The following is a 12,403-nucleotide window of genomic DNA, read 5'->3' as shown; positions in this document are numbered from 1 at the left end:
TGGGTGTTTTTAGCAAGCCAATACTGTTTTGCAAGCAGATTTTTCGGCACCAAACATGGATGTTTCTAGTGACCCGCCACTGTTTTTCAAGCATTTTTTAGGCACTTAAGGTGAGTGTTTTTTAGCAACCCATCACTGTTTTACAAGCAGATTCTAAAGCACCAAATGTGTGTTTTTAACAACCCGTCACTGTCTTTCCAACAGCTTTTTTAGACACTAAACGTGGGTGTTTTTAGCAACCCATCACTGTTGTTCCAGCGGCTTTTTCAGCACCAAACGTGAGTGTTTAAAGTAACCCGTCACTGTATTACAAGCAGATTTTTTGGCACCAAACATGGATGTTTCTAGTGACCCGCCACTGTTTTTCAAGCATTTTTTAGGCACTTAAGGTGAGTGTTTTTTAGCAACCAGTCACTGTTTTACAAGCAGATTTTTAAGCACCAAACATGGGTGTTTGAAGTGACCCATCACTGACTTTTGAGCAGCTTTTTAGGCACTAAACATGGATGTGTTTTTAGAAACTCATCACTGTTTTTCCAGTGGCTTTTCAGGCACCAAAACTGTGTGTTTTTTGACGATCCATCACTGTTTTTCCAGCCAGGATAGTACCATGAAGAGCAGGTATTTTAAGCCAAAACTTTTCCTTACCATAACAAAGTGGTTTTTGTGCCTGAAACTAACCACATGTTAACTACAGTAGTGTTTAACGTTTTAGTGTATTCACTACTTAATAATGTGCAATTTAAATGTATCTATGGTTTCAGAAATGAACAATGCCAACATTTTATCTAGAGAATGGATGGTCTTCTGCAGTGGTTTACAGAATTAATGCCTAAAATCACATGAACCTCACATGGAATTTATAATAAACTAAATGCCTTATGAATCAGTCTGCACTTTCCACTGCTCAACACATTAACTCTCATTTTCTTTAGTCAGTATCCTGGAAATTCTGCAGAAATTTGTGTTAAATTTGGATGGAAACATGACTAACAATGGTAAGACAAACTATAAATACCAACTGTCTCCAGTGGTCATAAAGCTTAACATTGGAGACAGCTCCAAACACAGTCTGCGTGTGGATTTTAAGAATCAATTCAGCCACGTCTCTATGTCAGTTCAGTTACCATTGGGTATTGAATGAAACCTGGGAAAACAATATTTCTGCTCACGAATAAGTAGAAATATCACAGTAAAAGAGAAACCCTGGAGAACAAGGCGAGAAGGACCAGGAGTCACACCATGTGACACCACAGTGAATAACACTGAGACAGCATGCCAATGGAGAATGTTTCAAATGTTTCACTATTTCTAAAAGTGTCTCGACCAGGATTCAGAAATACGCTTAATTTTTTTTCCTCCCTTGGATCCATCTATACATCCTTTCCTCAGTGCCTCACTCTTTCATTTTAAAGCACACCCGTCATTACAGACACACAGTGTGGATAGGTGGGTAGTGAACCTGAATTCCTCCAAACCTCACTCTACATTTGGCAGACCAGAAGTGCTGTGTACCAGCCACATCAACCGCCCCCACTGGCTTCAGCATCACAGAACATTCCTTGTGCACAGATGTTGTTAGGATTGCTCAGCGCCTTTGGTTGACAAAGATGACTGCAGAGAGCAATGCTAACAGTGCCGTATATTCCTGACATGATGCACAACATTTCTGACAGAGGGCTCGAATGTGATCAAATACCTTATTTAAGAGGCCAGTGTTTTGAATCCTGTTTGCTCTAATTTAGATATATTTTACACAACTATTCTTTGTGTCTTTTTACAGTGGCATGCAAAAGTTTGGGCACTCATGGTCAAAATATTGTTTTCTGCGAATAGTTAAGTAAGTAGAAGATAAACTGAAAGGAGTGCAGTTAAAGACGAAATATGCTTCTCAACATTTTAAGCAAGATCAGTGTGTTATTTTTGTTTTGTACAGTTTTAGAGTGGAAAAAAAAGGAAAGGAGCACCATGCAAAAATTTAGGCATCCGAGACATTTGAGCTCTCAGACCTTAATTAGCTTGTTAGGGCTCTGGCTTGTTCACAGTCATTGTTAGGAAAGGCCAGGTGATGCAAATGTCAAAGCTTTATAACTAGACTGACTCCTGAAACCTTGTCCCAACAATCAGCAGCCATAGGCTCCTCTAAACAGCTGCCTAGCACTCTGAAAAACCAGTAAGTGGCAACGCAGGAGAAGACTATAAGAGGATAGCAAAGTGTTTTCAGGGAGCTGTTTCCTCAGTTTGTCATGTCATTAACAGGAACTGTGGAGGTCAAGCTGAGGTCTGGAAGACCAAGAAAACTTTCTGAGAGAGCTGCTCGTAGGATTTTTAGGAAGGCAAATCATGACTCCTGTTTGACTGCAAAAGACCTGCAGGAAGATTGATCAGACTCTGGAGTGGTGGTGCACTGTTCTACTGTGCAGACACACCTGGACAAATATGAGCTTCATGGAAGAGTCATCAGAAGAAAACCTTTCCTGTGTCCTCACCACAACATTCAGCGTCAGAAGTTTGCAAATGAACATCGAAACAAGCCTGATGCTTTTTGGAAACAAGTCCTGTGGACTGATGAAGGTAAAACAGAACTTTGAGGTATGTTTGGAGAACAAACTGTTAAACACGGGGGTGGATGGATGATGCTTTGGGCTTGTGTTGCAGCCAGTGGCACGGGGAACATTTCACAGGTAGAGGGAAGAATGGATTCATTCTGGAAGCGAACATCACAGCATCTGTAAAAAAGCTGCGGATGAAGAGAGGATGGCTTCTACAACAGGACAATGATCCTAAACACACCTCCAAATCCACAATGGACGACCTCAAGAGGAGCCAGCTGAAGGTTTGGCCACGCCCCTCACAGTCCCCTGACCTAAACATCATTAAACATCTGTGGATAGAGCTCAAAGAGCAGAGCATGAAGACGGCCCAAGAATCTCACAGAGCTAGAAGCCTTTTGCAGGAAGAATGGGTGAAAATCCTCCAAAGAAGAACTGAAAGCCTCTGAGCTGGATACAAGAAGTGTTTAGAAGAAGGGGGCGCTACTGAGCACTGACCATGCAGGGTGCCCAAACTTTTTTGTTATTTTGAAACTGGAAAAGATTGAAATAAAAAAGTAATCTTGCTTAAAATGTTGAAGAAATGTTTCATCTTAACTTCATGCCTTTTGGAAATGAGGTCATCTTTTAATTACTTGGCTATTTACAGTAAATAAATAAAATGTTGACAAGGGTGCCCAAACGTTTACATACAACTGTACATTTTGATTCTGGTTTTACAACTGTGCAGTCAATGCTTTCCATGTATTTGCTTGTGTGGGACCACCACTCAGTATTACTCTGGGATTTGGTGTCACAGTGTTCTCTACACAGATCTTAAAGGAAAAATCAAATGTATTATTTATGTGTTATCCAGCAGCAGGTTGTTTATTCAAAGGTATTTTTATGATCTCACAAATGTCTACCTGGGAAAATAAAATGTTTGATAAAACCAACATTTAAACCCAATGTGTCCACAGATTTGTTGCGCCTGTCACAGCTAGTGCAGCAGTGAAAAAGAGCAGAGTGAGTTGGGAAACATTTTAAAGTTGTGAGGAGACAGCAGATAAATGGGGAACCACCAAAAGAGCATTTCTCTGCTGGATAACAGGTAAAAAATACAAGTTAGATTTTTCCCTCAGGGTGTGTGTAGGGAACAGGGTGTGACTGAATCACAGTGAATTGTAAGGAGTGGTAGGGTCACAAACAGGGCTCGCAAAAACATTAATATGGTCCTTTAAACTTAAAGGGACAGTGCACCACAAAATCAAAAATATACTGTATGTTTTCCTCTTACCTGTAGGGCTATTTCTCAATCAAGGTGTGTGTAGTGCTGGAGATAGTAGTGTCTGCCTTCTCTCCAATATAATGCAACTAGATGGCGTGTAGTGCTCAAAGTAGTGATGGCCAAATGAAGCCTCATGAAGCATTTTCTTCATTTTAGATGGCGCTCATGGTTTAAAAAGAGAGGCTCAAAGAATGGAAATTTAGTGTGCTTTCAACCTTTTGTTGAACAAAAAGTGCCATCTAGTGGGCTCAGAAAATAAAGAAAATGTTTCATGAGGCTTCATTTGGCCATCACTAGCTCCAAGTGCCAAAAACACCCATCTGAAAAACTCAACAGCAATGTCTCTTTCCAGACATAATGACTTAGTTGTGAGCAGTTTCATGTAGCAACTACTTTCTTTCTACTGAACTACACTTGCCACCACACAGAAGGAACAGTGCATCTACTGCTTGCTTAGCTAGCACCACCGAGCTAGCTTAAGTTACAGCTCAGTCGAGGAGGACGCCACTAATGTTTACATCTCACGCTGTCACCAGGCCCCCAGGAAGTGCGCAATGCTTTTGTAGTGGCCAAACACTGTAATTACCCCGTCATGTGATGCCCTGCGGCCCAAAAAGACTTTTTCCCATTGACTTGGAAAAAGAGACATCAGATAATCATTGGATACATCTTTTTAAGCATCACAACTGCCACAAAATGACTCGTTTCACTATCAAGATTTGAGCCATTAGTTTAGTTTAGTTTAGTTTAGCTTAGTTTAGTTTGGAGAAGAGCCGCACGATTAAATAATTTTATCCTCTTTCAAGAAACTGGAGCGCTAAACCAGAAGTTGCGGTAGTTGGCCAATCGGTCACACTCAGCCACTGTAAGTCCCTTGTGCACTTGCTCTATGGTCTACTGACACTCATCTGCGGATCCAGGTAACTTTATACACAGCAACTGAACAATTTCATGCACCACTGAGCATCTCTCATAGGAATAAACGGGCCCACGCATTCAATGCTGTTTCCAGTTCTCTTAACGCATCAATGGCAGTCACAAGCACGAGCCTCTTGTCCATGAGTAGATGCACACATCCTACTGCGCAGTGATTTGCATGAAAGAAAATAGTTTCTACATGAAACTGCTCACATCAAGGTCTGTGGATTATCTTGAGTATTCAGGTCATGACTTCTGAAAGAAGACATTGCTGCTGAGATTTTCAAATTTATTTATTTTTTTTTCTGACTTTGAGCACCACAAGCCGAGCACCATTTAGTTCCATTATACTGGAGAGAAAGCAGACATCTCTACAACTGATACCTCCAACACTCAGACCAGACCAATCTAGAGTGATAAATAAAACTACAGGTGAAAGGAAAAATATGTTTTTTTGGATTTTGGGGTGAACTGTCCCTTTAAGTACAGCAGAACTGTATCGCTTCAGCTGACATTAAAGGGTAATGATGAATGCTAAAATGTAACTCAAGTCATTAGCCGCCATGAGCTATATTTCCTTTGTAAGACGACAATTGTGTTGATTCTTCTTTCTGCGTACATAGACTTGTTTAAAGGTATTTTAATGACATGAATGACTCCAAGTCCGAGCAGAAAAACAGTTGGCAAAGTATCGTAGCCATCATGTAAAACCTCTATGACAGATAATTGGTGACTACTTCTGAAGACTATACTTTTCTGACATTCAGCATTGAACTTATCTTTACATGCTGAAACTATATGTCCCAAACCCGAAAATAGCTGCCCTTTGCCATGACTATCTTTGAACACCACCCCACACACCTTCTCCATCATGTCCAATTCATTCAGCAGTTGAACATGCAGTAATTAGGATGGAGGACCAAGTTATTTCAGACTGTGCACGTATCAAACAGCATAACGTCGAAATGCCAAGAGACACAGAGAGAGCGATGCTGGTGCCTTGCGCTTAGGCAGACAACCTCGCTGACCCATAATCACAGAGGTTGATGTATGCAGTTATGCTGTATATTTAGCTTGTCTTCTCTTTGTCCTGACGGTCACTTGCGGCCAAACCAAACCCGTGCCATGGTAACATCAAGTTTGGGAGAGGATACAAAAAACAGTGATGATACATGCATGCATAGACATATGTATATACAGCTGCTGATTAAATTAAGCAACAGCCAAGTCTCCGTATGACTAACATCACTTTGACTGAGATCATAATTTGTGATGTACATGTATGTGCATCACAACATGATGACAGCCTGTACAGATATATGAAACAGTTGGCACTCTGATTAGACAGACGTACCCTCCATACAATCCCTCTACATAACAGCACATGCAGAACAACAGTGATGACAGGGCCTTACCTTTCTCTCCCAGCTGCTGGTAGGCAATGATGAATGCCACTGTGCGGGAGAAAGTGAAGAGAGTGAAGTCCTGACTTGGTAGTGACAGTCCTCCCTCTGGTTGGCAGAGGGAGTGGTGGGAGTGTCAGGGCAGCCTTTGTAAATCATGGCTAGCTTCACCACAGAATGTGACACTGCCGAGACCAGTGTGGACCCAATGTGGATTTGCACACACATACACACACACGTCTGATGTGTGTGGAGTGACCACAGTGTGAAAATGCATTTGTGTGTGTGTGAAAGTCTTATATTAATCACAGTGAATCACTGCTCACATCTGGCATTTATTTAATACTACACACAGGTTGATGATTGAAATAATGTCAGCTAATCCAGCTAATACAGCAGCATGTTTTTATTTTAGAATGAGGGGATCACGTGTGGGAGAGTTGAAACCATGCGCAGTAGTCGTACGTTAAACTGGAGCAGCCCTGTGGTTTAACAGCCAGCATGTTTTTGCTGCAGCAGTGCAGGAGTTTAATGAAATTACAGGTTGAAGAAAGTCTGTGGCAAGAGATGACTTAGGAACTGTAGCACATGTTGGACCTCTGTAAGACTCTGTGTGGAATGATTTATACATTACTGATTTAAAAGTCATTAAAAGTGACTAAATAAATGTAAATGTTTGCAAAAATACGAGTATTGAATTCATTTAATTTGTATCTAAATGACAAATCTCTAGTCGCTTTTGATTTGTTGCCTCTAAGGAAGGAAGTGAGTTTGTGGATGGAGTAAACTTTCAAAGGCTTGGTCATTAACCAGATTAATTTAAAGGATAATGATGGAAGTATCTCATATTTTTTCCCATGTGCAGACCCAATCCAGCAATGAATGTATCTACGAACAAATATTGTGTCTGTTTCCAGGGTCTGATAACTAGTGATGGCCAAATGAAGCCTCATGAAGCATTTTCTTCATTTTCTGAGCCCACTAGATGGTGCTTTTTGTTCAACAAAAGGATGAAAGCACACTGAATTGCCATTCTTTGAGCCTCTCTCTTTAAACCATGAGCGCCATCTAGTGGGCTCAGAAAATAAAGAAAATGCTTCATGAGGCTTCATTTGGCCATCACTACTGGTAATATCTTATTCCTCTGTGCTTTAGGGTTCCACTGATGTCCAAAAATTATTATGAAAGAATAAAAAAATAATTCTGTATGCTGTCGATAATTTCATTTTATTAACAATATTTTAAAGCGGCAACCTCCGGGGCCAGTAAATAAAGCCAACGCAAAAGTGCCAAAAACACATTCTCACTCTGACCTCGTCACATATAGATATTTTGGTCATGGACATTCCACGTCCACGTAAGTCATCCAAGGTACCCTGGGTGTGTTGGTTGTTGACGTTCTGGGACGCCGTGTCAAGTTCTGCCCGTTACATGCATTGTCTGTTTTCAAAACACACTTCTGTTTTCACAGAAAATGTACAGTTTGCATACAGTCTCTTTCAAAATAAAAGCACTTCGTAGCTACAACACTGCAATTTGACTGTTTTGTTTTCCTTCAAAAACCAGCGTCGGTGTTTGTTGGAACCATCCACCACTAGTGATGGCCAAATGAAACCTCATGAAGCATTTTCTTTATTTTCCGAACCCACTAGATGGTGCTCATAGTTTAAAGAGAGAGGCTCAAAGAATGGCAATTCAGTGTGCTTTCAACCTTTTGTTGAACAAAAGGCGCCATCTAGTGGGCTCAGAAAATAAAGAAAATGCTTCATGAGGCTTCATTGGGCCATCACTATCCACCACCCCCACCTGCCCCACTCAGACTTTTGCTGCCTTAAGTTTCATTGTTGTCCTGCTGTGTGTCCCCTTGATGCCTCCAGGCTCTGTGACCAGCCACGTATCATGCCAAGGTTAAAGGACGGTTTTCAACAACTTTGGAGTGAGACCGGGATCCCAAAAACTGCAGTTCCTTGAATGACCACTTGAGGTTGGCTCCAAGAGCGAGTCAATCCCCACAGACCCCCATGTTAAAATGCCCAACTTTACAACAGAAACAAACAAGTTGACAGCCTGGTACAAAAACAGTTTTGATTTCCCCCTTCATGACAACTGTAAGGGGGGAAATTTTTATATAACTCACCCATATATATTTTATTAAGGTCTAAAGTTATGCGTAATTAAGGGTACGGCTGCTTTGTGTCTGTCATCACCACAATCTGTCAGTCAGACCCAGCCCTCAGTCCTCCACAGCTCCACCCTCTTGTCCAAACATGGTCTCTTCTGGCTCCGAAAAACAAGATGGTGACAGCTGAAATGTTGAACTCGATACTTCAAAATGGGAGTCCACAAATCAACAGGTGACGACACAATGGCTGCATCTATTATTTTAAACAGTCAATGACCAAACTGTCATTACAGCCAGAACTTATGATTGCGACTGTGCCCAGCTGTTTGGGATATTACTGAACTGGAAGTTCAGTGGCCTATCTGTGACCCATTTTTAAAGATTCACATTTTAAGTACCCAGCTAGCCAAAATCACCTGGCCCAGCATCAGCCCAAACTCAGCATGTCAGATGAAATTAGTCAGCTGTGTCGGGTTTCCCGCCTTGGCTGAAACTTATCAAAAATGACTTTGCCTTTGACGCAAACTCGGCACAATAAGTTGGGCCACATCCAGTTTGACTCAGCTGAGATTCTGCATGAATGATGCCCGAGAAGAAGGCCAATTCAGCTGGCCCAATTCTGGCTGCTGACACTGCCATCACAATGGACGAACTAACACACTGTTGGCTTTGGTGTCTCATGAAAGAAAAACACAGAGCAGTGATTGTGAACTGGCAGCCCACAGGCCACATATGGCCCACCAACGTTTCCCATCTGGCCCGCAGAATATTAATGAATTCATAAAATTTGGGGAGGAACATGTGTTATGATAGCTAGCATCCCCAAAAACCGCTGAGATGGAAATAATCTTATGAGGAATAATTTACCAACCCCAAATATGTGCGTTTGACCTGCAGGTACTTAAGACATTATAAATCCATCTCTCTGCTTATTATTGACCCACAACCCACAGGGCTGATTAGAAAATATCTGGATAACTTACAGAAACAAAGCATGAAATAGTCCACCTTCCACCTTCTCCTCCCCCGTCTCTATCTATCTCCTTTCTGTCTCACACACTGCGGTGCTCAGTCTGTGTCTCCGTCCTCAGAACAGTTGTGCTTCTATAATGCATAAGGCTGGCAGATTGCGTGTTGAGTCAGGTTCGGGTGGTTTGATAAAGCCATATTTTTGCTGGTTACATGGTACAGAGTGGATTGGTGAAGCTGAAACTATCTCATCTTTTATAATACAGTTTGTGCCATATCTTCATGCAAGAATAGGGACAAACTCAACATTTTCTTTTATTTTTTTTCCCCACATGCTCTTATTCAACATCTTCTTTTATTTTTTTCACATCCTCTTATTCAATATCTTTTTATTTTTTTCACATGCTCTTATTTAACCTTTCCTTTTATTATTTCCACATGCTCTTATTTAACATTTCCTTTTATTTTTTCACATGCCCTTATTCAACATTACATTCTCTTAACCTTTCAAAATAATGTTATTATTTTGTTATTGATCAAATAAATAAACAATGACTGGCTAATTTGGTCTGAATACTTTCTTTCTTTTTTCATTGAAAATCCAACCTCTACAGTGTCTGCCTAGAAAAACACTGGCTCTTGGACAAATGTAGTTGATGATCCCTGACAAGCACTAACACCTAGCCTACCTTATCCTGCAGAAGCCTGCGTGTTTGGCAGGTTGGAGCTGAAGGACTTGTTCTAAAGTAAGTTTTGAAGAACTGAGAAACACTCAAATCAAGGTAACTCAGTTAAGCGGGGCCCTCCACAGAATAAAAAAATATTATGTTTCTGAAAGTGTTACTGAAGCAAAAGCACATGAGTATCATCAGCTACATGTACCTAGAGTATCAAAAGTAAAAGTGCTCAGAGTAGAAAATAACACCATGTGACTGACTGCTATACAATTATATTCTTATATAATTGTATAGCAGTCAGTCACAGGGTGCTATACAATTATATTCTTATATTATTAGGACCAGTGCAATATGTGAGTACCATTTTACTGTTTCAGTTGGTCGAGGTGGAGCTGATTTGACCCGTTTAAAGGAGCTATGTGCGACTTGCAGAGATCACCTTGCACACACCTCTCAACATGGAGGTGGCTGAATCAGCTGCTTGCAGCTAAAGCGGGATTTGTCCTTGCAGTATGCATCGAATCGACACCATACCCACAGTAACCTACGCTGTAGCCTGACGTGCACCTCTCCAGAAATGTAGCTACACATCGCAGCAACGCAGACCTCCTGTCTGTCTCTGTCAGCTGAAACCATTTCCCTCAATGGAAACAAAGCTTTTATTTACTTTAATTCCACTGATAAGAAACAATAAATTGTGAAGACAATAAAGCCTCCACAAAAATAGCATTTTAAGTCTTGTGTGTGATTTATCCTAGCTTCATATGAGCAGAGGAAATCTCCGCTAGTAGCTAGGCTAATTTATACAATGTAAAATGCCATAGGCTTGTGCTAATAATGTTAGCATGTTGTATTTGTTTGGAAAATGTGTTTAGTATAAGACAGTTGTTTTGTCAGTGAACCTTGTGAGTTGTAATGGAGCTGAATTTTGTAACGTTACCTTTGTTAAATGTTGCTGTTGTCCCTGGCTTCATATGAGTAGAGGAAAAGTCTGCTAGCCACTAGGCTAATTTATACAATGTAAAATGCCATAGGCTTGTGCTAATAAAGTTAGCATGTTGTATTTGTGGGGAAAATGTGTCCAGATAAAGACAAGTGTTTGTCTGTGAATGCTGCGAGTTATAGTGAAGCTGATTTGTGTTCTTGTGTTTGAAACTGTCTCTATTAAGCCATGTTTAATGTGTGTTTAATGTGTGTTTGAACCAACTAAACTTTACAGCACATCACAGAAACCCTGCTGCCATCTAGTGTTTTGGAGGTGTGACTGCAGAGTGACACGCATCCTGATCATCTACCAAAACACTGGACGAAGAAGCTCAGATTACAGCACACAGAGAGGTAGTATGACTTCATTCTCTCCTCAGGATGCTATCACTCCACTGTATCTTTACAAAGAAAATAGTGGCTTGCTGCCATATTAATGTTCTGAATGTGGTATAGAACCTTTAATGTATAGCAATGCATCAAATGACTGTCAAAATAAAATAATGCAGTGAAAAGTTCAATATTTCCTCTGAAATTTACTGAAGTAGAAGTATAAAATGTAAATATTCATGAGAAGTACATTTACCCCAGACATATACTCATTACAAATGTTAATTAGATGTATACATCATCAGATTCCATCACTGAGGAACTGCTGTGGAGCTGCCCATCAGTGGCTGGCACTGTGTTCATACAGAGACAAGGAACTGTGAGGTGCCGTTGCCCCCTGTTGGAGCAGCACAGTGAAGATGTTCTCAGAGACCAGTGTGATCAGGGCTGCTGCTCCCTCTGTGCCACTTTAGGGCCTTGCTGTTGCCAGTTTCTGTCTGAGCTCTGGGAAATAACCAAATAAAAAAGACTGCACAATCATAGCTCTTAAATTGTTGTTTCCCAATTATGTGCCTTCACTTCCTCTCCAACCAGACCGCACCAGGCTGGACGACACACGGGACCACGATAAGCTCCAAGAGGAAGGCGAGGAGGAGTATCAGGACAGTTTGGGATGCGAGGACTGTGTTTTGTTGTTTTGTTTCCTTCTTTCCCTGCAGGAATTAAATTAGAATGAATTAAAGAAAGCTGTGGATTATAATGTTTTTGTTACAACGTGTTTAAAAGGCCACTAGTGGGAACTACAGTGTTAGAATCAATAAAATGAATGTACATCATATGTGAAAATTGCCAATGATCTTCCAGCCTACACATTACTTTCTGTTTGAAATGGAGCACATAGGGTAATTATTTTTGATATTGATATTTGTATTTGATATTTATTTCAAACATGTTGAAAAAAGATATGGACACACAACCAAGCGGACAGACAGAGTGAACGTTATATTTACAAATAATAAAAGCATAATGTAAAAGCAGTTGTCAATGTAAAGTTTCTTTGATCCAAAATGGAGTGGGAGGAAGTATTAACGTATTAAATCCCACCCCTTCTCCATAAGTCATTAAGTGAAAAGAAAAAGACAACTTCCTCATATAGATAAACCTTAGACCATTCTAAATAT

General features: G+C 40.6%; 1 protein-coding gene across 1 annotated transcript in view; it reads right to left on the bottom strand.

Annotated features, from left to right (window-relative positions):
• Positions 1-6,245, bottom strand: part of LOC117264469 (uncharacterized) — a 100,624-nt gene extending 94,379 nt beyond the window's left edge. Inside the window, exon 1 of the mRNA XM_078162608.1 lies at positions 6,153-6,245. The gene's annotated coding sequence lies outside the window, so the exon portion shown is untranslated. The remainder of the gene's footprint in view (positions 1-6,152) is intronic.
• Between the last annotated feature and the right edge of the window lie 6,158 nt (positions 6,246-12,403).

This window comes from Epinephelus lanceolatus, chromosome 20, assembly GCF_041903045.1.
Source record: "Epinephelus lanceolatus isolate andai-2023 chromosome 20, ASM4190304v1, whole genome shotgun sequence".
Lineage (NCBI taxonomy): Eukaryota > Metazoa > Chordata > Actinopteri > Perciformes > Serranidae > Epinephelus > Epinephelus lanceolatus.
This window is presented reverse-complemented; position numbering and strand designations above follow the sequence as displayed.